This window comes from Lissotriton vulgaris, chromosome 3_1 (assembly GCF_964263255.1).
Source record: "Lissotriton vulgaris chromosome 3_1, aLisVul1.2, whole genome shotgun sequence".
Taxonomy (NCBI): domain Eukaryota; kingdom Metazoa; phylum Chordata; class Amphibia; order Caudata; family Salamandridae; genus Lissotriton; species Lissotriton vulgaris.
This window is the reverse complement of record NC_141689.1, coordinates 2,105,857,787-2,105,884,264: the sequence shown is the minus strand read 5'-3', so window position 1 is coordinate 2,105,884,264 and position 26,478 is coordinate 2,105,857,787. Positions and strand designations below refer to the sequence as shown.

Below are 26,478 nucleotides of genomic sequence, written 5' to 3'. Positions count from 1 at the left end.
CGCAAGAAGTGCAGAGCCAATAAGTGCACTGACACTGGTGTGTTTCTGAACAACTAGGGCCCTGAAAGGGATCAGCCCTGACCCTAGAAACTGGTCCACAGTGCAGGGAGGAAGGGTGGGTCAGCAAGGAATCTTTGGCTGCATCATGTCTCTACCTGATATGGCATTATCGAAGGAAAGGTAGGTAACCTGCCCATCTGATAGAGACATCCAGCCAAATTCCTTACCTTTGAATAGATAGCCAATGAATACCATCCCCAGAGGAGGCACTGCAGACAACTTTAGATCAGGAAGTCTCGGAGGACAGAGCAGCCTAAAAGGTCATCCCTGCGGACTTGACTGTCCAGGCAGTAATGCTGGTAAACCTGCGCCGGGATGCCCACGTTGCTGCCTTACAAATGTAGAGGACTAGAACGCCGCGTTGCAACACCGCGGTAACAGCCATGGCTCTGGTGCAGTGAGCCCTAAAGACTTTAGGAGGCAGCAAATTTTAATGAGGCAACTAACCATTGTGAGATAGCGTTCTGCACCACACAACCTTTCTTCGCTCTCACGTACCCCACTAGAGTCTGTCATCCACCCTGAAATCTTTTGTGTGGTCACGATAGAATCACAACATTGTTTTTGGGTTAACAAGGTAATGTTGCTCCCCTTCTTTAGAGGGATGCGGAGCAGAGTTGAAAGTGGGCAGGGTGACAGAATGCCCCACGTAGCATGGTGTTACAACTTTTGGTAAGAAAAAGGTCCAAGTGCAAAGCACTAACTTATTAGGGAAGATGGTCAGGTAAAGAGACTTAGATAATAAAGCCTGCAATTCACTCACCCTCCTGGCAGATGTTACTGAACCAAAAAGGTTGTTTTGATGGTAAGCAGCAAGTAGGGGCACGTGAGCAGAGGTTTGACCGGAGCACACATCAGGAAGTTGAGAACAAAATTGAGGTTCCATTGAGGCATAATGAAAGAGGCAGGTTGGAACAGATGTACACGCCCTTAAGCTATATATTTACAATAGGGGATTTAAATAAAGAGGGTTGGGTTTTAAGCCTGAAGAAGGCAGACAGGGCCGAAAGGTACAACTTGAGAGTGCCCAGAGCAGAGACTTGCTGGCAAGGGTCAAATAAAAAGTAGAACTTGAGAGAGGGAAACAGAAAGAGGACCAATATTTGTTGCTGTAGAAAAATAGGATCTGCTTTCATGGTTACCCCCACTTTTTGCTGTTGTCAGTATGCTTTTTTGACTAGTTTGGCTGGGATCCTGCTAATTTGGATCCAAGCCACTGTGCTTGCATCCTAAATTTGACATAGTAAACACTTTGGTACATCCACAATTGGCTACTGTTGTACCCATGTACGTCCACGGTATATGGTACTAAGGTACCAAGGGCATAGGTACACCATGGGCTTCAGTGTGTATTATGCTACCCTTGAGAGACCACTCAAACTGCGACTACAGACCTACCTTGGCAGCTTGCGTAAGCTAGTGCGAGCACCACTTACAACAGACATAGGTTTCCTTACATATGAGGTCACTGCACTTAACACTTGTAAGTCACTTCTAAGGCAGGCCTTTCAATCCTGAAGGCAGGGTGCTAGGTTATAAGTGTGAAGATGCCCTGCAAGAGCAGGACACCCCCTACAAACCCCGGAGTCGATAATCCAGGCTTTGTATATGCGGTCAGCCATTTTGATATATATATATATAGTGGCCATCGGTCATTATGCGATGGCTAACTATATAGTGGCTGTCCCGAACCTGGGCATCTTTGGTATCAAACATGTTGAAATCATACCCAGACAGTTCCCGGTGTTGAAGGTATGATTTCGGGTAGCCACCAGTACTCCCGATTACAGCCTTCCAGGGTCTGCCCACAAACTTATTGCTGCTGCTGACCACAGACACGATTCTACCCACCTGCTGCTGAGCGGGGCTCAAGCAGGGGAAGGTTGAACAATAAGTTTCTGTCACAGGGAGGTGTGACCACCTCCCAGATAAAACTTCAGTGAATTGAGCAGGGATAGGGTGCTTGCCAGCGCCACCAGACGGCTTTGAAGGGCACATTTGGTGTCCTCCTTGCATACTCTAGTTCGAACCAGTTCTGGGAGCCTTAAGATCCTGCTCTGGTGCGAAATTGGCCAAAGGACCTGGGAGTATACTCTCCTCTGTCCAGCTGCTCCTCTGGAACGAACCTGTGAGTCTTCCTAACCCCTTTCTTAAGGTCCTCAGATTCGTCGTGGGACAGGACTCAAGCCTGAAACCACGTCACTCTGTCTGGACACTTGGACTGCACCGGGAACTGAGACCATCACGGAAGACTCGTGCTGCTCCTGGTCTCGCTAGTCTGCAAGTCTTCGTCGTCTGTATCTGTGCTTCAACCAGATCTTCCACAGACCTGTGGGCATCAAGGACACCCGAAGTAATCTTCACTTGGAGTGAAGGAGTCAGTCCCCTGCATCTTAAGGCACCACAACAAAGCTGACCGGTCTGCTGCACCGGATGTCCAACAGACTTCGAACTGCTCAGCAACACAGGTAATGGTTTTGCAACTCACTCGAAGGCCTGAATTGTCCTTGCTGCAATTTTGAGGCCAGTATCCCTCGTCAGAACCGCTGGGACTGAACCTCTGTGCACCGCCGTTGCCAAGGCTTGTTGGCTCTGCACTCCAGAGATCGTCAGGTTGCAAGAAGCTCCAGCATCTCTTCCTGTCAAGATATTGGTCCTCACTGCATCTTCTGTCCCGAGGGCCGGCATCTTTGGTGAGCTGCTAGAGGCCTTCTTGCGATTATTGTGCCTTTGACCTGTAGGTCCTCGCAAGGGTCTTCTTTTGCTTCAGTGGCCTCCCCTGCTTGCTCTGGGCCTTCTCTGACTCTCCTGCACTTTGTGAGCACCTTGGACCATGCTGGTCCCAGCGTTGCTCCTTCATCATTTTCCATGTCTGTTGCTGCTGCCAAGGCTTGTTGGTGCTCCGACGGGACACTGACCCCCTGGTTCACGGCTTCCGACGTGGGACAGCTAGTGAACACTCCAGGTCTTCCTAAATTCAACAGGTGTCAGGAAAGTCTCTGTTGGGACAATTATCACTGGAGGCGGGCCCGGCGCCAATCCTGAAATGCTACGGCGTGCTGTGGCTCACAGCCTGAGCCTGCCTGCTGCAGCCAGCCTTGCAGAAGAGACTTGCAGCCTGCAATTATGGAGCTCCACCTGCTGCCACATTCTTAGTGTCCGAACGGACTCTCTCATCTGCGACCTCTGTCCAAGTAAGTATCTGTGTGTGTTAATATAATAACACAAATGCAGACTCCTGTTGACTCCAGACTCTACGGTGTTCACTCTGATTCCTAATGCAGATCTATTTGTTAGCGAGCCTGTCCTAATGCATTTCAGTGCGGTAATGCGGAGTACCACACATGAATGCGTTAGTCTAACGTGTGATGCTTGATACTTGGCACGAATGAGCACCAGTTACATTGCACAAGCACATTAGTGAATGCCTGTCTCTGTCAAAGTATCTGCTCCCTGGGCAAGCAGGAGTCCCCATAAATCAATAGTAGTGCTGGGGTCGGTTCACGTGGCCATCTGCCGCCAGGCACTGGACTGCTGAGAGAATTAGTCTTACACTGGTTCTGCGCAAAGCCAACAGGTCTCGCCTTTGGGACCTCAAAAGTGCTTAGCCAGAGCTATTGGCTTTGCTAATGTGATTAAGCTATGTTGTAGAGTAGTGTGGCTTGTGTGCCTCATCCTGCAAAGTTATACCAAAAAAAGTGCTATAAGCATTTTTGTTACCTTGTCTATAATTAAGATGATATTATGTTTAAGTGAACAAACATTACAAAAATTATTAATATAAAAAAAGCTTTGTGTTTTTTTTGGGGGGGGGGGGGAAGGGAGAGGGGGACTGTTGACAACTTTGGCCTGCCTGTTCTAAATGGTTGTAATAGTTTCTTTCTGGTTTTGGGCGGCGGGGGTATATAAACAACGGGAGGGAAGACGCTGGGAAATAGTATGTGAATTATAATTTGAGTAGCAAATGGTTATTATGGGTGAATTAACAGATGCCAGATTTTGAGGGTACTATGCAGCTATTCAAATGGCTGAAGTATGGAAATGACAATTAAATAACGTAATACCTAATGTCCTTCGTCTTTCACCTAGTTTTTTCAAAAGGGTCATGATACAACATGTTAACACACTATTTAACATCCGAAACCTCGCATGACACTGTTTCAGGAACAGCCCCTTGTGCTTCAGATGCTGCTGCAACAATAAAAATGTTCTTTGTAAATTACTCCTCCCAGCCTGAGAGATTGATGTGAGCTTGACCGGGTCTATGTAAAACGCACTGGTGTTTTGAGAGTGAGGAGCATCTAGTGCGGGGAGCTAGCAGAACTTGCATCCCCCTAATCCAGTGAGGAGTGCCCAGCACCACCCCAGGAGATGATGCACCATAGCATGCTTCATGCTGAACAGCGCCGTCATGCTGCCAGGAGGCAGTAGACCTGCAACAAGTAGCATCAACAAACTTTTAGCACCCAGTGCCGTTTGTGCCACCGAAGAGACAACATTCAACACCACACTGCATAATTCTACTCCACTACATGCCATTCCACAACACATAATACCACTCCACATTATTACACTCCATGACATAATACCACTCCACATAATTCCATTACACCCAATAAAACAATTACAATCCACAGATTTCCACTGCACACCATACCACATAATTCCATTACACTACTCAACACCACACAATTCCAGTTGCGGCTGCTACCGGACGGGGTGGTGAGGCGGCAACAGTTCATGTGCTTTTTAGGAATGCAAACCACTCCTCCTCTTCTCTGGTCAGCACCGCCCCACACAGCACACAGGCCGCTGACTACATGCAAAAGGAAAAAGGAAAAATAAATGACAATAACGATACGTTATAGTCATTTTATTTCTGCGCAGTGGGGCAACGCTCATCTGCCTTAGCGGATAAGCCACTGCACAAGTCCATGCAACACAATGCCACAACATACACTTCCAATCCAACCCAATTAATTGCACTCCACAATACACACATCTGCTCCAGCCCAAAGCACATGGCTAGAAGACATTGAACGCCAATAGCTCTCAGATTGCAGAGACCCATTGGCTTTCTTTTTCCAATATTATGTAAATAAAACCTTTTCGTTGTTCCCAAATTCTGATGCACCAGCTAAGGTAGGAAATCACTCTTCGACCTGAGTGGTGGTACAAACTTTCTGCTTTAAAAATAAAAAATAAACTAATATTGAGAAAAGCATGTCTTTTTGATACCAATGTATAACTGGAAATTGCCCGTTTGGAGCTTTTGTTCTCTTTATGGAATGCTTCTATCACCATTGGACCCATATAGGCAATCTACAAGTACTCATTATAGCTGGATAGGAATCACACATTTTGAATATTTAATAGAGTCAAAGTTTGCTTTTATAGTATGGGCTCTGCTTTGCAAGGAGTTGACAAAGATGTGATCAATCAAATAATCATATCATTTGTAGAGTGCACAACTTACCCGTGAGGGTCTCGAGGCACTGGGGGTGGGGAATGCTGCTACTGCTCGAAAAGCCATGTCTTGAGGAATCAAGTCAAGTCGAGAAATACTTTATTCGGTTCAGTTTACAAAAACCATAAAAGTACACAAACATATGAAAATGGTCCACAAGTCACCAGGCAGCATGACAATGATAAAATACAGCATAAAAAGGGAGGGAGTACCCATTAAGATATGCAGCACATGGTGGAAAAATTTAAAAACAACAATGTATACGACAATCAATAATTAAAAAAGTCAACATAAGAAATTGTGAATTTAAAAAACTTGATTCAAGTTACAATGGTCGATATTTATGATGAATCATCTAGGACCAATTGATCTTTTTGCTGAGTCTCACCGCTATGGTTAAAAATGTAGCCACATTATAAATTTCCCATATTTCTGCTAATAGTTGAAGATACAGTAAAGCTGGCTTGACTTGCCTAAATCCTTTCCCTTTTAACAGGGGTATAATGAACTTTTTCCCGATGTCTTTAAAGTAATCGCAGAAAAACAAAAAGTGGACAGTATCCATGATCGAACAACCGTCACATTTGCACAGATCTAGATCCAATCCCCTGGTCCAGCCAGGGCGGCCAGAAATTAATAAATTAATTTTATTCAATCGGAACTTGGTTAAAAGATACCTGTGATTTGAGTTGTTAACGACCTTTAGGTAGAGTTCCAGATCATGGCCAGGGGAAACAATCAATTGATGGGTCCTGGCAGAGGGCTTTAACAACTCCCTGCCTTCTCTGTCCATTCCTCTGTTCAACAAAAAAGTATTTTTAACCCATTTCAGATCACCAGACTAGATGGTTTGTTGAACAATTCAGGCCGACCCAACTTTACACACATTTGTTGTACATATTTCAACCAAGGGATCTTATCCCAGTGATCTAGCATTAGGCAGTCCTTTAAAATTTCATGGTTCACTTCAAGATCTAGATTAAGCCAGACTGATATCCATTTTAAAAGGGGGGCCATGGCGATTCGATCCTCCAAATAGTCCACGCCGCATTCCTGATGGACTATGAAGCTGGCCGTGGATCTTGGGAGGGAAAGAATCGTTTTTAGGAAGTTATCTTCCGTTACCTGGAGCGATTTAACTGGCCTAAAGCCCCACAGGTCTGCGCCGTACATAGCGATGGCAATACATTTAGCAGCATATACTTTTAAAACAGCCTCAATGGGCTTCACCCCTAATTTACGTGAGAAGCCCAGCACCGCAGAAATAGAGCGTGCCAGGACTTTTTTTTTCTCCAGCATTTGAGGGTGCCACGTAGAACAATCATCAAAAACAACCCCCAAGTAGGGAAATCTGGGAACTCTTGTCAGCTTGTGTCCATTACAGTACAATGTCATCACATTTGTTTTAGCCTTCGCTTTATGGCAAACCACCATAACGTGGGATTTACCGAAGTTAATACTTAAGTCAAGATTTATCATAAAAACATAAAAAGAGTTCAACAGGCTTTGAAGACCCACTGCAGTTCTGGCTAGGAGAGCGGCGTCATCCGCATAGAGTAATGCGGGCAATAGATATTTCCCTGCCCTCTGGATGTCCTTACACGCTGCACCCAAAACTCCACCCAAATCGTTTATATATAGTGTAAAGAGCAGGGGAGCAAGGATGCATCCCTGCCTTACACCATTGGTAATGCTGATTTTTCCCGTGCAGTTCCCCTTTCTATCATAACGTACCGTTGCTGTAAGGTCCCTATGAAGGTCTGCTAAGAAGTACACAATATTTGGGTCTATTCCAATGCTAAGGAGTTGGTCCCACAACTTGGATCTGTTTACTCGGTCGAGTCTTGAGGAGTCTTCTAAAGGTCAGCAGGTCTTGGGTCTGCCGTAGGTGGATGGAGAGGGTGTTCCAGGTCTTGGCAGTTAGGTGGGAGAACGATCTGCCACCGGAGGTCTCTCTTCGGATGAGCGGGACTGTGTTGAGGGCGAGGTCGGCGGAACAGAGCTGGAGGTGTAGAAGCCGAGTCGTCTTGAGGTACGCTGGTCCGGTGTTGAGGAGTGCCTTGTGTGCAAGGGTGAGGAGCTTGAAGGTTATCCTCTTGTTGACGGGGAGCCAGTGTAGGTCTCTTAGGTGGGGTGTGATGTGGGAGCAGCAGGGGATGTTGAGGATGAGGCGTGCAGAGGTGTTCTGGATGCATTGAAGCAGTCTCAGGAGTTTGTCCGTGGCTCCTGCATAGAAGGCGTTACCGTAGTCCAACCTGCTGCTGACAAGGGCCCGGGTGACCGTTTTTCTTGTTACTGTGGGGATCCATTTGTAGATCCTGCGGGCATGCAGAGGGTGTTGAAGCAGGAGGAAGAGACGGCGTTGATCTGCTTAGTCATGGAGAGGGTAGCCGACAGGAGTCGTCCCATGCCAAAGGGGTGGATCCGAGGATGAGGACCTCCGTCTTGTCCGAGTTCAGCTTCAGGCGCCTGTTCCTCATCCATTCGGCGACGGCCTTCATTCCTTCATGAAGGTTGGTTTTGGTGGTGTGGGGGTCCTTGGTGAGGGAAATGATCAGCTGGGTGTCATCGGCGTAGGAGATGATGTTGAGGTCATGCTCATTCCTCAGCCCAACGCTGTTAAACAGCGTTGGGTTGAGGGATGAGCCCTGGGGTACGCCGCAGATGATCTCTGTGGCTTCGGAGCGGAAGGGGGGGAAGGTGGACGCTCTGTGTTCTACCAGAGAGGACTGAGGTGGTCCAGTCCAGGGCCTTTTCTTGGATCCCGGCATCGTGGAGGCGTGTTCGTAGTGTGTGGTGGCAGACTGTGTCGAAGGCGGCTGACAGGTCCAGGAGGATGAGGGCCGCTGTTTCTCCGTTGTCCAGCCGGGTCCTGATGACGGTGGCAGTGATGAGGGCAGTCTCTGTGCTGTGGTTGCTGCGTAACTCGGACTGGGAAGAGTCCAAGATGCAGTTCTCCTCGAGGTAGTGGGTCAGTTGTTGGTTGACTGTCTTCTCGTTGACCTTCGCCGGGAACGGGAGCAGGGAGATGGGCCGGAAGTTCTTGAGGACCTTAGGGTTCACCTTGGGTTTCTTGAGTAAGGCGTTGATCTCGGCGTGCTTCCTGCTCTCTGGGAAGGTAGCAGTCTCAAAGGAGGTGTTGATGACTTTCCGGAGATGGGGTGCGATGGCTGTGCTGACTTTGTTGAAGATGTGGTGTGGGCATGGGTCTGACGGAGATCCGGAGTGGATGTGATGGTGGTACTTTCACGTCCTGTGGAATATCAACAACATCATACTGTCACGAAAAAACGGATTACGGAAACACAGATTATGTGGGTGGTTGGCAAAAATACAGCACTAAAGCCATAATTATATTAGGTCAAACATTTAAACCGTGACTTTGGTGTTGTCCAGGTTTGCAGAAAAGGATCCTAGGCTTTCATTTAGATTATGCTTGAGACACATAGTACTCTTTCATGTCCTCTTACATTCCTCTATGAACTATTTATGGAAATATAATTGGAATATTCAGAAAATATTTATATACATTTAGTACAAACACTAAGGACTGTACCCTCTTTCACATTTACTAATAGGGAGTTGGACGTTTTGGGGCTGATTCACAAAGGGTTCTATGAGTACGTAAAAGGGTACTCAAGCAGTACTACTTCCCATGATCGTAAAGGCGAGGAGGGTTCCACGAATTAGCACACCACTGTGTTGCGAGAGTCTTCGGTGTGAGAAGTTGGCCTGATATATAATGTTCACTATTCTAGTGAGCACTTTGTATCAGTCCTAACAACCCTTATGGTGATTGGTTGTAAGTCAACCTTATAGACCAGCTATCCCAGTAGCGTGGATACGAGCAGTCTTCGGGCTAAACTCTAAAGGGCGTGTTAAGCCAGCTGTTATACCATCACATATATCCCTTGAACACCAAGTGAAAGGACACCACACAAGTGTTATGAAAATAAACAGTGTATTTATTTAGATCACAACAGCCCTGTACTCTTTATGAGGACAGGGTACTAAGCACACAACAAAACTCTTACGAAAATACTTTAAGTTGCACAATTTACACAAATGCCTGAGGGGCACGAAAAACCATATACTATGAAAGTGGAATGCGAAATTACTAGCAGGTAAGTACTGTACTAATAGGCTTTGGAATCGCTAGGACTACGTTACTGAACCTTCAGATTACTAGTAGGAGGCCTAGGGGACTCGGGTGCAGAGTGTGCACTCTCACGCGGGATGCGGGACAAAGTCTATGGGAGCTAGTAAAGGCAAAGTTAGTGTTCTCGGGCGAACCCGATAAGGTAGGTTGAAAACGACAGTGGATCTGGACCCTTGGATAGTGAGGCTATGCTGGGGCACCTAAATGCCGAAGTTACCTAGCCCAGGGGCTGCAGCTGCATAGGTCTGAAAAGACATCGGGAATCCTCGTTGACGGACCAGGAGCCTGAAGAAAGAAGTTGCTGGCAGGCGACCAGTGAAGATTGTTCGAAGTGATCCAAGCCTGGATCGAAGATGGATGACACCTGAAAGCAGAGGGGACCAAGTTCTTAATCACTAGCCAGTGATTGTGTGGGCACCAGGATGGCACCGGGCGAAGTCACCTCGACCAGGTGAGTGGGCGACGCTGGGCTCTGCAGTCTCGCGGACCAGGAGGCGTTGTCGGCGACCAGGATGGAGGTGCGAGCTGTCCCACGATGGTTGATGCGGTCGACGTCGCTGGACCCAGGATTGGGGCAACAAGTCTTGGCAAATTCAAGCCCACGCGGTAGACTCAAAATGGCGTCTGGAGTGGACCAGGAGGGTCCGGGGTGCTCCTCTTTTGGAAGGGAGCAAGGGCCAGTCTGGAGCAACCAGACCAGCAGTGGTGATGTCGTTGGTCGTCGTCGGGTAGGCCACAAGCCAGCGGGCTAGTAGCCAGATAACGCGGTGAGCAGCCACAAAGCAGAAGGGCCCCACGCAGATCTCGTGGATGCTGGGGGGCTGGACTTCGGTGCAGGAGCTGCTCAGGGTCGGGGCTTCTCGGACCCCAAAGCACTCACCAGAGGATCCCTCGGCGGTCGTGCTGGATAGAAGTCGTGCAGTTCTGATGATGGCCGGTCCCTCGAGGTCTCGTCGCACCTACGGTTCTCAGCTTAGCTGTAGAGGTAGGTAGAGGTCAGAGGTGCCAGGGAAGCCGGGTCTCGTCGAGCTGGGCAGTCGGATTCCGGAGGAAGGACGTGTAGCAAACCACAGAGTTCTTAGATGGTGCCTCCGGATGCAGGGTGACTACTCCTTAGTCACAAGGGAGAAATCTTGAGAAGAGTCGAGAGTTCCTTTCGTGGAAAGTAGTTTCTTGATTCAAAGATGATCTAATTTGGAAGGGTCCCCGCTCCTGCCTTTATCCTAAAGAAAGGGGTGGGTACGCAACTAGGTCCTGCCCTAGGGGTGGGACCAGGAAGGGGGGTGGTTACACCTCTCTCCCATGCCGGACTTTCCCCAGGCCAGTGGCTGGTGTGCCCCTGGAACTGGTTCTAGCCGGCAGATGCGTAGTGAGCACCGGGGTGCCACTTGCAGTCACCTTCCTGTAAAGCCCTGCCTACCCAGGATACACAAAACCCTGTCTGGGATGGTGCTAGCACCGCCCCTGACAGGAAACCCTTTGTCCAAGCTCTCCTCGCTGGAAGGACTCCCAGCAGCAGGAGGTCAGACTCGTGTCTGTGGTGGCAGCATCCATTTTGTGGAGCTGAGGCTTCAGTTAACTTTAACCGGGGTTCACAGTTACATACATGTCGTGTCCCTCTAGAAGGGTGGAATGCTAACCCCGTCACCAGAATTGGCGAGGGGTTAGTATTCCAATTCGTATGACACCTTACTCGACATGTTTTGATAAAGCAATACCAGAGATAGCATTTAACCGCGAGGATTATAATGCACTTAAGAGTATATGGTATGCTTTATCATGGAACAGCTATTAGGACTTGGTTCTGCAAGCTGCAAACGGGCTCAGCTCATGCCAGAGCACCATTTCACACGATTCCAAGCACTCTGCCTTCAGGATTGTCAAGGCCTGCCATAGGAGTGACGGATAGGAATCTGTGTGTCCATTTTGAGGGTTAGATATAGGGATACTATATCTATAGCAAAGGGTGATTACACCACCTTGCCCCAGCTGTCGTGCAGCCAGTTGTGTCAGATTTAGATGGCCATCCAGGGGTGGCATAATACAGGCTTCAGCCCCTGGTAGGCCATGGGTACACCTATGCCCTGAGTTACAGGGTCTGATAAGGTGGCCCAGTACCAATTGGAAATGTACCTAAGGTACATGGAATCCATTTTAGAGAGAGAGCAGTAGGCCTGGGGTCCTGATTGGCAGGGCCCCAGGTCAACTAAGTCGGAAAACCAGCAAAACACCAGGACAAAAGTTGGGGGCAACCGTAGTCAGGTATCCACCTTCCTACATTCGGTAAATGAATCACATTGCAACTCAATTGGGGTTATTATGAGTACCGCAGTGAATAAGAAATCAAGTGCAAGTCAGGTGAAAATTGATCACGGATCTGGAATTTTTTAGGACTGGACTAATTTTCAACATTTTTCATACCATACAGCTGCATGCTTTGTGGGTTTCATAGAGCCCTCCCTCGCATTAAATCACTTTACTGGAAAAAACCTGTTTTGAGATGGCCTCAATTAAAAAGCAATGTACTTGGTTTAAAAATGTTTAAAAGTATAATGTGCTGCGTGGCTTGGAACGTCAAGATGGCCGTCGCACTCTAAGAGTGCTCCTGACCTGACCTCTTCATCATCCGCCCGAGTATCCAGACACATCGGCACATGAACAACTGCACTAGAATGTGTTAACACCCCACTAGGGCCATTTGGTGAGCTCCGGTAAAGTGTGAAACCCCTGAGCGGCCGCGCACGACAAGATCCAGACTGCTCTGACTTGCACGGCCGGCAAGATGGCGGCGTGATCTGCGGCCTGACGCCTAGAAGTGCTGGTGACTGGCTTACCCTGCGGTCCCTTGCAAAGGACAATTCACAGAGAACCGACCCCCAAGTGGCCCCAAAACACAAAAGACCAGGAAGCAGGTCCTGAGATCGCCTGCTGCAAGCGGAGGTGTCTAGGTCTTCGGCCTGGACCACAGAGGAGAGGGTTGAGTTGGCGTGGCCTTGGCCCGATCAGAGGACCCTGCACCAGAAGCAGCCCCTCTGAGGTGTTGTAACCACGATGCACAGCCCTGAATGAGATAATGCGGCACAGGCTCGGGTCAGGGTCCACGTGAGGTTTCTCTGGCTGTGCTTGGTAGCGGACACCCTTGGTGGATGGGGCAACGGGCCGCCTCGGATCCAACGCGGCCCCCTCCGCTCCAGGAAAGGCCCTTGTGCTCATAATGTATCTGGTAGAGACTATTCTAGCCGCAGATTCCTTCACATAGAATTATCCCCAGGCATGAGACTGTATCAGGAAACTTGCCACAGCATCCCTGCGCGCCGGGGGAGGAGTGGCATCACGGGACTCTGTCCAGGCATCGTCCGCGCACTTGATGTCAGCTAGGTCACATAAGACCCACCCCAGCACGCCCACGTCAGTTTTCTTCAGAGAACTTTTCCGCACCACAATGCAGAGCCACCAGACAAAAAATTGTGGGAGCATGGGAACAGTGTGCGAAAGAGTAGAAAAAGAGGGAAATGGAGACAAGCAACACCATAGGGACCAGTACAACACTGCAGGGTCCAAAGGCAGGGGCAGAAGAAAGAGCAGAGCCCTGAGCAGCCACCCTGCCGGTACGTAAACAACCTCCCCCCGGTGCCCCAGAGACAAGTAACATACGTCAAAAGTCACGACACATGAGGGCGTGGCTAGCGACCAGTCAAGATGGCCGCAGCTTAAGAGAGCTCTGAGACCCGAGGGGCCTCCCACCGAAATCCAACCATTAATCCTGTCCCAAACTGGCTCAAAAAGCATAAATTCTTTAACCATAGCACATCCGCTCCCAGTACAGCCGATATTTGGCGCCCAGCCCCACCGCATGCGGAGATGCCGCGCAGTACACCCGGCGTCCTACTTTCCCCACCGGAGCCGGGGACTCTGGTAGCCGCGAGACCCGGGAATAGCGCGACCCAAGGAGAGGTCGCTCCAGTTGCCACCGCAAGGGCTGATCCGGCCGACGTGACCTCCTGCTGGCAGCACCCGCATGACAACGCGGGAGGACCGCCTTCACCACCGGGGCTCCCACCACCTGCTCCACGGGGCGCACAGCGCGCATGGCAGGTAGGTGTGCAAGAAGATCCTCTCCAGCCTCTGGCGGGCTGGTGAGGGACTCCCTGACATCCAGAGTCTCTCCCCCCTCCCCCCTCCCCCCCTCTCCACATTAGTGATAGTCTGGGCCGAGCGGCAAGGGGAACCAGCGCCGCAACTACACCGGCAGCGCGACATGCAATTCCATCATTGCTACCACCTACATCCGCAACCTCAGGCCAGAGAACGCTGACACAGCGTCAGGGGAAGACACAGCGGACCTCCAGGTCAGAATGACTCAGCTGGAGCAAGATAACATGACGCTGAAAGCTAAACTGGACGAACAGGAAGGTAGATCCAGACGCAACAATGTACGCCTGATTGGCGTACTGGAGACGGCCGGGGACCAGGCCCTTGACCTATTCGTAGAGGACCTCATTCAAACTCAGCTGAAACCGCGTGGCCTTTCTAATTATTTCTCGGTGGAACGGGCCCACCGAGTGCCAGGAGGGAAACCGTGCCTAGGGAAACCGCCAAGGGCCATTTTGGCGCGCATTTTTAACTTCCGTGACCGGGACGCCATTTTACAAGCGGCGGGAGTTGCCCCTTCGATCAAGATCGACAACTCAGAAGTCACCTTCTACCCGGACTATACAGCAGCTGTGGTGCAACAAGGGAGAAGCTTTGTGGAAGTGAAGAAGGAATTGCGCAGCAGGGAACTCAAGTACTCCATGTTATTTCCAGTGCGGCTCCGAGTAGAATCCGAAGGGAAGACGTGGTTTTTTGACACCTCGGGAGAGGCAAGAGACTGGCTGTAAGGTGGCGACCAGCGAGAGGCCCTAAAAATAGAGGACCCGCCCGCGGCGATCCAGAGGAAGGCAGACAACGTGGGATGGACGGACGCTGAGGACATTACCCTGGAGGACTGCAACATAATTATGGGACAGCAATTAAACTGATGCATGGCCTAAGCCGACAGCACGGCGGACTATGGCTGCTGGGAGGGCACTGATGGGGTGGTGAGGGTCCGCTCTACCATGAACATCAGTAGCAGACCTGGGCGGACATTGCTGACCACTCTGAGAAGACGGCAAGAGGTAGGAGATGTGGTACCTAACAGCCATAATGGGACTAATTCCGAATGGGGGCTCACTGGGGCCGACGGGGTCCCACCCTCCAGCATTATGCAGGTTACAAGGGACTGTAAGCACTCTGCTCAGTTGGGGAGGTGGATAGTTCTGGATCCGCCGGGCAGAGAGGCAGGGAGGGGGGATGGGGTTTTTAGTTATGCAATGTTTAAGTGCATTTGTTCACAGGTTATGGTTACGCAGTCTCTCCTAGGATCAGTAGTACTCAGGCCTGACACACAGGAAGCACATGCAGGACACAGGTACACAGATTGCGGCTTAGATCCTAACATTATACTTCACAGATACCTTGCAGAGCACCGGACTGACGGGGGATGATCCCCCAGGCATAGCGAATGGTCACCCCCTCCCCCTTAACAGTGAGATCATGGAATGTCAATGGTTTGGGCCACAAAATTAAACGGGGTCTAGTCCTGCAATATCTAAAGCGGAAGGCCCTACCGTGGTTCTGCTTCACTTAACGGGCCGGCTTGTAAGGCACTCAACCGCTGGGGGTTTAAAATGGCCGCGCAGGCAGAGTTCTCCTCCGGATCCAGAGGTGTGGGCGTCTTGTTACAGAAAAGCTCCCCACTAGTGATCACCAAGACGTGGAGGGACGATCATGGGAGGTTCGCAGCACTCACCTGTCAATGGGAGGGGCGCAGCTACAATATGGTTTCAGTATACATTCCACTGACACTTCACCAGGCAACCCTTCAGGATCTTAGTAAACTGCTGTTAGAATAACCGGAGGGTGGATTAACCCTAGGTGGGGATCTGAATGCTGTTTGTGACACGACTGTTGATCCCTGACCACCCAGAGACAGTAATAGACCCAGCCAACTCATCAGAGACTTTCTTGGGGCTATGGGTGTGACCGACATATGGAGAATCAAACATCCCACGGACCAACAATACACGTACTATTCGGCGGCACACAATAGCCTCTCCCGTAACGATTATATCCTTACTCTGGCTGTCTCCCCCGAGAACGTTACAGCGATTGACCATCTAGCTAGGGGAATCTCAGACCAGTCCCCGCTACAGATTACTTACACTACCCACCGCCCGCGGCCACAGCGCATCTACCCATTATATCCCGGCTTCCTTCAGAATCGTAAGATTGCAAAGACCCTGGTAACTGCCACAGACCTTTATTTTGTTGACAACGCAGGGTCCGTGGACTCCCTGTGTGTACTCTGGGAGGCGTACAAATCGGTCATTAGGGGGCACGCAATCGCCACTTACCCGACACAAGCGGGAACAAAAACAAGTTGTGGACTCACTAGAGGCAACAGCACTGCAGGCGGAGAGAGCGCACGCACTAGACCCCAATGAAACCACGGCGCATGCGTTGCATTGACACTAGCGGGGCAGGAGTTTCAGGCTTACGCCGAAGCGGAGGCTAAAGCAAAACACATGGGCACAATGCACAGAATTTACTAATTAGGAGGAGACAAAACAGGGAAAATGCTCGCATGGCTGGAAAAGAAAAAAAGAGTGAGTAGATGGGTAGCGCAACTGACACTTGGGGATGGTACACTCCCCATGCACAGGCAACAGAGGAACAATGTGGGCAGTTTCTGGCTGATATACCACTACCAACACTGCAGGAGGAGGATGTGGAAACGTTGGAAGGCGATCTGTCGCTGGCAGAGGTGGGAAAAGCTCTGGGGGCACGACACACGGGCAAAGCGTTGGAGCTCAATGGGTTACCGTTGGAATTGTATAAATAAGTAGCGAACAAAGTCACCCCCCATTTGGTCCACATGTACAATGACAGCCTAACGCTTGGAACTTTGCCCCGGGATCAGAGACTGGCGACAATAGTAACTATAAACAAGCCGGGTAAGCCCCCGGAACACCCATCGTCCTACCGGCCGATATCCTTGATTAATGAGAAGGCGAAGTAACTGGTCAAAGCGCTGGCAATGCGTCTACAGACTCATCTGGCGACGCTGGTCCACCCTGACCAGTCGGGCTTTATGCCCAGCCGCAACACCTCCCTTAATCTGCGGCGCCTACACTGCATGCTGGCCCGGACCCACCTTCTTCACCAGGACGCGGCCATCGTCTCCCTAGACGCGACGATGGCTTTTGATCAGATAGAGTGGCCATTTATGTTTGCCGTCTTACGACGGATGAGTTTCGGCCCCAAGTTTGGTGGCTGGATCCGGCTTCTTTACACGGCACCCCAGGCACATGTGGTCTCCAATGGTCAAATCTCAAGAGTGATCGCATTGGGCAGGGGGATGCGCCAGGGCTGCCCGCTCCCGCCGCTCCTCTTTGTCTTGATCTTAGAACCACTGGCCGCCTGGACACGCACAACACCACTATTTCAGGGGATAACTTGGGAGGCGGGCTGGGAAGACCGTATCTCCTTGTATGCCGATGACGTACTGCTCTACATGACATCCCCGACAGAATCCCTGCACGCCCTCCTGGATATACTGTGAGAAGTTGGCCTGATATATGATGTTCACTAGTTCTAGTGACCACCTTGTATCGGTCCAAACAACCCTTATGGTGATTGGTTGCAAGTCAACCTTATAGACCAGCTATCCAAGTGGTAACGTGGACAAACCAGTCTTAGGCTTAACTCTGACATGTGAAGCCAGCTGTATTACCATATGTAACCCCTTGAACACCAAGTGAAAGGACACCACACAGGATATAAATTCAAAATATATATGTATTTATTACTACAAATAGTCCCCTGAACTCTTTATAAGAACAGAAGCAAACACGTTAAAACAATACAATTGAGAAGTATACAAAAGTTGCACAAATATGGATAGGCCCGGGTGGCTCCTAAAACCATATACTAAACATCTGACGCTACACACTGGCAATCTCTCCCGCTCACTCTGCTAGGTAGAGCAGCAGTCTTTAAAATGTTGGCGCTCCCCAGATTCCTTTATGCACTACAGAACACTCCTTTCCCGGTCCCGCGCTCAAATTTTCAGTCCATTAATGGCAAAGTAGCAGCTTTGCTGTGGGATGGACGTCCGGCTCAGATAGCACACCCCAAACTGACTCGCAGCTGGTATGATGGCGGTATAGCACTACCAAGCGTCAAATTGTATTATTGGGCGGCATAACTAGTGGTAATCAATCAGTGGCTACATGCACCCCAAGAACACCCGGCTTACCGACTGGATAGGGAGGTGTTGCCGGCTGACCGCCTGATGAGGGCCTTATACACCACTAAGAGACGCCAAGCACTGACTGGCCCCACGGCCCACACCATTAGAATATGGCACACGGCCCAGAAAGCGTTGGGGTGGGAGGGAGTATTTACGCTGGCTACTCCACTCTGGAAGACAAAATGCTTGGGCACATTAGCAAACACTAAAGGGTTCAGACACTGGGACCTCATAGGCATCACAAACATGGGAGACTTATGGGTTAGGGGAGAAATCCTCTCCTTCGCTGCGCTCAAAGAAAATACGGCATGGCAGACACGGAGTTGTACCGTTAATCCCAAATCCGGCACGCACTCCAGTGTGCTATTACCCCCGAAACCACGTTGGTAGACGCCTCTCCACTGGACGACAGACTCCTCACTGATCATTTAGATAAGAAAGCCATCTCACTAACATACCGAAAACTGGTCAACAACCTCCCTGACCCCACTGTGGTACTGCGCAGCAAGTGGGAGATAGAACTTGGGGACATAGATGACTTGGATTGTATGGAGGCACATGCATAAGCTAGAGAGGCAGCGATCCCTTCCCGTTTGAAATTGGAGCAACTTAAACTCCTGCATCGGGTATATTACTCCCGCACTGTGGTACACAAAATGGGGCGCACGCCTGACCCACTCTGTCTCAGAGGGTGTGGACAAACTGGTACTTACTACAATATGCTATGGGCGTGCCCCAAAATACAATCATACTGGGAATACGTGCTGGAGCAAATCTCGGAAGTGAGTGGGGTGGAAGTTCTGGCAGATCCTCGATCTTGTATTCTGAACATATGGCAACCTACAGATCTTAATGTGGCACAGAAAACGTGGGCTACTTTGGGTATGGCCCTGGCAAAACTGAATATAGCAAGGAACTGGGGCTCCGGGGTGACACCCTCACGGTCCTTACAAAGAGAATACATGCCTGGTCAATAATAGATGGGTACAAGAAAAAGGAAATACAGAAATATTTGGAAACACCCTGGACGGAAAGAAATAAACAGGTGCTCCTTAAAGCAAGATTTGGAATATTGCCTGGCCTGTGTCATCTTCCACCGTGGGAGAAAGTGGAAACCCAAACGATATGTAGATTGTGTAACAACGGTGGAGAGAATATCCTCCATCTATTATGTACTTGCCCGGAGCTCTTACAGGAGAGAAGAGAATTGCTTAAGCTACCTTTTAATGAACGCAGCATAAGGACATGCAGGCAGGCCCTGATTAGGTGCCTACAATCGAGTGATATAATTTTGAATGCTACCTTTGTAAAGTTCTTATTGACAGTTAAAAAGAAATTAGGAGAATAATTACTTTTAATATGTAAATTACTACGAAACCAAATGAATTTTTTCGATGTAATGGTATTTTAAGTGTTTTTATATTTGAACATAGCTTTTACTGTTTTCTCGTTTTAGATGTGTAATATTGTAAGATTTTAAATAATCACTATAATAAAGATTACTTACTTAGTGGTGAGATTTTGCCCTCACAATCACAGTGGGAAGAGGATATGGACATCGTAATGATAGCCGAGAAGGCGGTTTACACACATAGGGGTTGCCCCAAGAAGTGGATGCGGATATGGGGGAAGTGGAATTAAGCCAGAGGGAACTTGTGTGAACCACCATGTTCAGAGCTCACACCTGAGAACAGTCCATAGGAGACGAGGTCCCTGGAATGGCCAATGGATTCATGATGTTGACTGGAATGGAGGGAGGCGGGTGGATGAGGTGAGGTGAGGGGTATTTACTGGAGGTGTAATTTCCTAGAATCATACAATGTGGATGTTGTGGAGCCATTTATTCTCGATTACTGTAACAGGAGAAGACTGTACTTGATTGATTTGTTATCTTTGCTTGCTAAAATGAAAATAAAAATTGTTTAAAAAAATAAAAAAGTCACGACAGATGCAGCAGGATTACCACCCTCGTCCAGAAACAAGGAAGGGGAGCCAGTCCCAAGGCAGATAGGAACCACAAACCTCCAAGCCACCCCACCATAGAGGGGGACCCCCCCCCCCCCCTCCTCACCCCCCCAAGGGACAGGGGCAAGACATGGCCAGATGACCCTCATTCAGAGGTTAGCAAAGGGGCCAGGATCCCAAGCAGCCAGATGAAGGGAGGGGAGGAAAGGATAGAGATCGAAGGCAAATCCCCCCCCCCCCCCCCCCCCCCCCAAAGCTGGAGTAGCCAGAGCAGCGGGGCACAGGTGCACTGTAACCCCATCCTCCAAGAACCAAAGAGGAGGAATGAACAGCCACAAGACTGAGCCACCCGTCAAGAGCAAAAGAAGGCACTCACAGGAGACACAGCCCCCCACCGGGAGGCTAGTACCAAAGAACAACCAAAGGGTCCTCGCAGAACGGGGCGGACCATGAAGGAATCTGAGGCTAGATTCGGCTCTATCAAATGCATCGTTACCGAAGGTAAGTAACTCATACATCTGATAGAGACTACTAGCCACAGATTCCTTCACATAGAATAGATACCCTAACAATACCCACGGGAAAGGAGGGTCTGCGGAAGGACCCCACCAGCCGGGACACAACAGAAAAGCCCACAGGGAACTAGTCCCATGGACAGGGCGAAGAGCTCCACCCTCCCCAGGCAAGGAAGGGGAGGAGGGAAACCCCCACAAGCAGAACACCACCAACCCCGAGAGGGATGTGGGAAGAAGAGAGAGAGAGTGTAGAAGAATTCAAAAGAATCCTGTTCACCCTCAGCAGAGGAGCCAAAGGCAAGGCCAAGAATGCCGAAGCACTCCACACCCCTATAAGGCAACATAGCTTCCATCCAATTCCAGGCAAGGAAGAGGAAGAAGAAAAGCCTAGTGGGCCAAAGGAAAACGAGGGAAAAGGCGGCGAGCCCACCATAGACGAAAGGCAACCGACCAGACTGAGCGGCGCACGCAGCAATAAGCCGCCAGAAGCAAGAAGAACAGCCCGGCCCACCATGAAGACCTGGCAGGCTTCGTCCGACAAGGGGAGAAACACAGAACCATCCCAGCGAGGAAATGCCCGGACACAGAACCAAGAGGGGTCCGCGCACACGGCCCAAGAATCATCAGCAACATACATATACACCACGGAGAGCGGAGGCGACCAGAACTCCCTAGCATAGCACAAGCTATATAACAGCTACGATTACCCGACATAGGGTAAGTTAAGTCCCAAGACATGGGAACCCTCTTTGGAAGAAACTTCTGCAGCAGAGGAAAAATCAAAAGCCACGGGAAAAAAAACGGAGGAAGGCTTGCCAAGCAGCTCAAGAGAAAAACAGAAGGCCTAATCTCTGAGACTAGACTGTGCAGATATCTCAAGCAGATAACACACAGGTAACAAAGGGCCGTCCAGCAGCCAACAAAGCCACAGTCCCAGCAAGGAGGACTCGAGTGACCATAAAACACACCTCACAGCAAGGGCAACCGGCCCAAAAAACGGGTCCAGAACCAGCTCAACTCAGCAGTCACTGAGGAAGGGGGGGAGGAGGAGGATAAGGCAGAGTAGGAGGAGGATAAGGTGGAGGAAGAGGACGGAGCCCTGCCAGGAACCGTTGGATGGCGGAGTTAGCCGGGGCATGGAACAACAGGATGCCATCGAACGGAAGATCAATCAGCCACTCCCGAATATTTTCAGGGAACACACCGTTCCGAAGCCAAGCATGGCGACGGAGGGCAACTGAGGAAGCCATGGCCCGGCCGAGCACCTCCAAGATGTCCAGAGCTGAGCGGAGCGGAGCGAAGAAAAGCCACTAGCTCCTGGCCATCCAAGGCATGATGCCGTAAATCCACCTGAACAGTCTAATGAAAAGCTGCGGATCCCAAAAACTCAGCCGAGTCCCAAAAACAAGAGGAGGCCCTATCCAACACAAATAAGGTGTTAAGGGCCCGCAGGGCAGCGCTGGTCAAGGTGAACATGTTGCGCCCCCAAAGTCCAACCAGCGGGCCTCCTGAGACGGCGGAGTCAACAGTGGCAGTAGAGAAGGGAAAGCAGTCCGCAAAAGTGGACTGGAGGCAGAGGGGTGGAGGGAAAGACAAGCCGGGTCACGTAGCGCCGTGAGGTGCCGGTGCAGCAGGTGATGAGGCACCGGATCGGATGAGGCACCGGATCCCCTGAGGCGAGCGCCTCCAAGTCCCTGTCAGGGAAGATAGGAGCAAACCTTCAAACGGAAGCAAGATCTCCCTCCCACTAGAGCCCTGTTGGAGAACCTCCAAGAGATGGTCCGCCGGGAAGTGAGCAATCCGGTCACCCATGCGCAGAATGCCCACCGCCGTGGACAACTCGTGAGCGAAGGCCGTACCCACCTCCGTAGGGCTCCCCGGTGGAGAAAGCAGCTCCTCCGTGACCGACAGCTGCAAACTAAGGCAGCCGTCCCCGAAGCGAAGCTGGGCGAGCAAGGGCCAGACCTGGAAGTTGGAAGGAACCGAAGAATGGGGGACCTGCTGCTCCTCCGACGAACACCTCAGTCTCGAACATGGCGGGGAGCCACCCTCGATGATGCCGGTGAAAAGGACACAACACAGCGGCCTGTCTCCGGGGAGGATGACACCAAAATGCAGCCAACCTCCGGAGAAGAGGGTGCGTCCGAACATAAATCCACGGCACGACTCCTGTGCGGAGCCGTAGAGTCCGCAGCCCGAGGCTGAACGTCGACACAATCCGGCGCCGACGGAGACGCCGGAGAGCGGTCCTCAGAGCCACCCCGTGCCGGAGACCGGAGCGGGCCAGAGCAGAAGTGGCAAAAGGGCGGCGCCGGAATGGCGCCGACACTTCCTCCGCCGAGGCAGGTGCCTGCGTGGAAGAACGAGAGGGACCAGGGTAAAGAAACTTAACCCTCCTCCAGCCTCGGCCCCGTATGCGTTGGAGGTGGCCCAGCGATCAATACGGCGCCTCCAGAGCAGACTCAACCTCGGACTCGCCCTCTGCGAGGCAACCGCCTTCGTGGAGGGGCGAGAAAGGCCTGGAGTAGGACGGGGGGTCCCCATCCAGCCTCGACCCAGTCGGGATGGGGAGGGTCCACCGAACCCTGTGGCGTCGCCCAGACCAGCAGGTGCCGGCGCTGTGGCGGAGTCAGCTCAGCCGTGGTCAAGGCCTTCGCCCGCCCAGAGGGCCGAGTGGGGCTTGGGGATGCATCTTGAGCCGCGGCGACACAGTGACTCCCGAAGGAGTTTGCGGTGAGGCAGAGGCACTGTGGTCTAAAGGAGGGACCCCCGAAGAGCAGCACTCAGACAGCACCACATCCTCCAAGCCAGGATACGAACCAGTTAGCGCCAGGGCCAGAGCAGCCGCGGAGGGCCCCGCACAAGGCAAGGGATCCGCTGACGGCCCAGGAGGGTAAAGAGGAGACGCCAGCGAAGCCTGCAAAGCGACCGCATAAGTCTCCATCTGGATTCTCGACACTCCATCACCGGGAAAACGGTGGATAGGAGGTCGACACTCGGGCCGCATCACCCGTGGAGAGTCCACGCCCCTGGCAGGCCGAACACTAGCCCCCAGGGACACACTGCGACACTTACACACCGGGGAGTGACGCTCTCGCGACATCGGAGAAGGGCGAGGACGATAACGGCTCTATCTGAAGCCGTCTGCCGAGGCTGATTGAGGAGAGGAAGCCGACCTTGAGAGACGCACAGAGATTAGTTTTATCCTGCGCTCCCGCCGCAACTTCGGCTTCAACTGTTGGCACGTCTCACAATCAGTGGTGCCGTGATTCTCCCCTAAACACCACATACAAATGAGGTGAGGCTCCGTCACAGACATAAGACGCCCACACCACGTGCAAGTCTTGAAGCCCTAAGGCATTCGCACACTGTTCCACCACAAAATTTAGACAATGGGGAAGAAAAAAGGGGCCCCAAAACCGGCCCGTAGCATAGACCGGCTTCCACGTTGCACACGGAAAAGAAAAAAAAACGGACAGGCGCGCCGGGGTGGGGTTTATGTGACCTCGCCGATGTCACGTGAGAGGACGACGCCTGGGCGGAGCTGCGTGATGCCGCCCCTCCCCGGCGCGCAGGGACGCCTGTGGCAAAATGTTTCCGGATCCAGTCTCACGCCTGGGGATATTTCTATTTGAAGGAATCTGCGGCTGGTAGTCTATCAGATACCCAAAACAGACGCCTGGGCAGAAACTGAACTTCCCGGTTCCAGAGGAGTGAGCCTGGGGTAGCTGACGAGGAGCAGAGGGCGTTTGGATCATTGGGCCCAGTGTGGTGCGATTGGCCCCGGCCCTGCACAGCCCGCTCTCGGACAGACCGGTAAGCTGAGGGGCCTGGGGGTCTAGGGGCTGGTGTGGTGAAGCATGTAGGAAGGTGGATATCTGACTATGGTTACCCCCAAACTTTTTGCCTGGTGTTTAGCTGGTTTTTGACATAGTTGGCCTGGGATCCTGCTATTCAGGGCCCCAGTTTAATTGCTCTCTCCTTAAAATGGACTCCATGCACCCTAGGTGCATACGAATTGGAACTGGTTCACCTTATTGGCCCCTGTAACAGTGTACCCTAGGTACCCAGGGCATAGGTGTTTCCAAGGCCTACCAGGGGCTGCAGCATGTATTGTGCCACCCCTGGCCTGGCCTCCATATTTGACACAACTGGCTGATCACTCAGCTGGGGTAAGTTGGTGTAATCCCCTCTTGCTTAGATATAGTATCCCTATATCTCACCTTAACTGGACACATGTTAACCTATAAATCATTCCTATGGAAGGCCCCTGCAATCCTGGGGGCAGAGTGCGTGGTTACATGTGAGATGGTGCTCTAACATGAGCTGAGCCTGTCTGCAGCTGTCGGGAACAACTCCCTTAGCTGTTCCGGGATATTGCCATACCATATACTCTTAAGTGCATTATAATCCTCGCGGTTATATGCTAACTTTGGTTTGGCTTTATCAAAACATGTCGAGTAAGGTGTCATACGATTTGGAATACTATCCCCACGACAGTTCTGTCGACGGGGATAGCATTCCACCCTTCTAGAGGGACCCGACATGTACATCGCCTTAACCCCGGTTATAGTCAACCAGAGCCTCAGCATCACAAAATGGATGCTGCCACCACAGACACAAGTCTGACCTCCTGCTGCTGGGAGTCCTTCCAGCGAGGGAGGCTTGGACAAAGGGTTTCCTGCCTTGGGAGGTGCGAGCACCACCCCAGACAGGATTTTGCGTATTGGGTAGGACAGGGCTTAATAGAATCAGACATGCCCGGGGCACACAAGGTGTCCCCGTGCATAAGCCAGTCCAAACCGGTCCTGGGACTTTCCAGACCCAGGCCTGGCGAGGAGCTGGACAAAGGAAAGGGGGAAAGGGGGTTGCCCCCCTTCCTGGTCCCACCCAGAGGAGGGGCCTAGCAGGTGATCCACCCCTCAGATTGGGAATAAGAGTGGGAGCAGTGCCATAGCACCTCAGATCATCCTGAAATAAACTTTAAACTAAGAAGACGACTGGACTTCGACATTCTGCTGCACAGAAGACTGAAGAGTATCTCCCTTGCGGCCTAGGAGTGGCCACCCTGTGAACACAGGTACCATCCAGCAGCTCGACGTATGCTTTGCCGCCGCCTCCCGCCGAAGCCCGAGCCCAGAGCCTGACAAGACCCAGACTCCCAGACTTCTCACAGCCCGATCCACAGTCCCTGCAAAGAAGGGACCCGTGGAGGCACCGAGAGACGTGGGACCGGACCTCTTGAAAGACCCCCGAGACGCTGACTGCGCAGCGCCCGAGGCACCCTCGACGCTGTGCTTTGGGGTTTGAGAAGCCCCACCACCGAGCAGCCCTTGCACCGAAGATCAGCCCCCCAGCATCTCCACGATCTGCGTGGGGCCCTTTTGCATTGTGCCACTCGACGCGCCATCCCGGCCACTTGCCACGTGGTCAGCGGCCATCTTGGCGACGAAACCTACCAACTACACTGCAGGTCTGGTTGCTCCAGACTTGCCCTCGCTCCTGTAAAAGGGAGCACCCGCTCTGACCTTGCTGGTCCGAGTGATAAGCCTTTTTCGATTCCTGCGTGGCTTGCATTAGCCAAGGCCTGTTTGCTCCAATCAAGTTGCCGACACCACCAACAGCGAGAAGCCTGCGTGGGACAGCTTGTGATCGACTCCTGGACGTCCTTGACCTCTTCATGTCCACGTGGCTGCAGAGAGAAGCTACACCTCATCGCCTGTTTGCACCTGACATCGCCTGGTTCCAATCTGGTTCCACGGTAGTCACTGGCTAGTGACTTTGAACATTGTCCCCTCTACTTTCAGGTCTTCACCACTTCAGATCCACCCTTGGATCCACCGGAACTCTTCACATCGAGCCGCCTGCAGCATCTTCAGCTCCAAGCACCATCGACGAGCGTGACGAAACCAGAAACTACTTCGACCCTATGCACCCGCGTCCTGTGGGTGAGGTAACTCAGCAACGCCGGTGTTCC

General features: G+C 51.4%; 1 protein-coding gene across 11 annotated transcripts in view; it reads right to left on the bottom strand.

Moving 5' to 3' along the window:
- Nucleotides 1–26,478, bottom strand: part of FRYL (FRY like transcription coactivator) — a 2,483,143-nt gene that overhangs the window by 744,106 nt on the left and 1,712,559 nt on the right. The gene's annotated exons all lie outside the window — the stretch shown is intronic.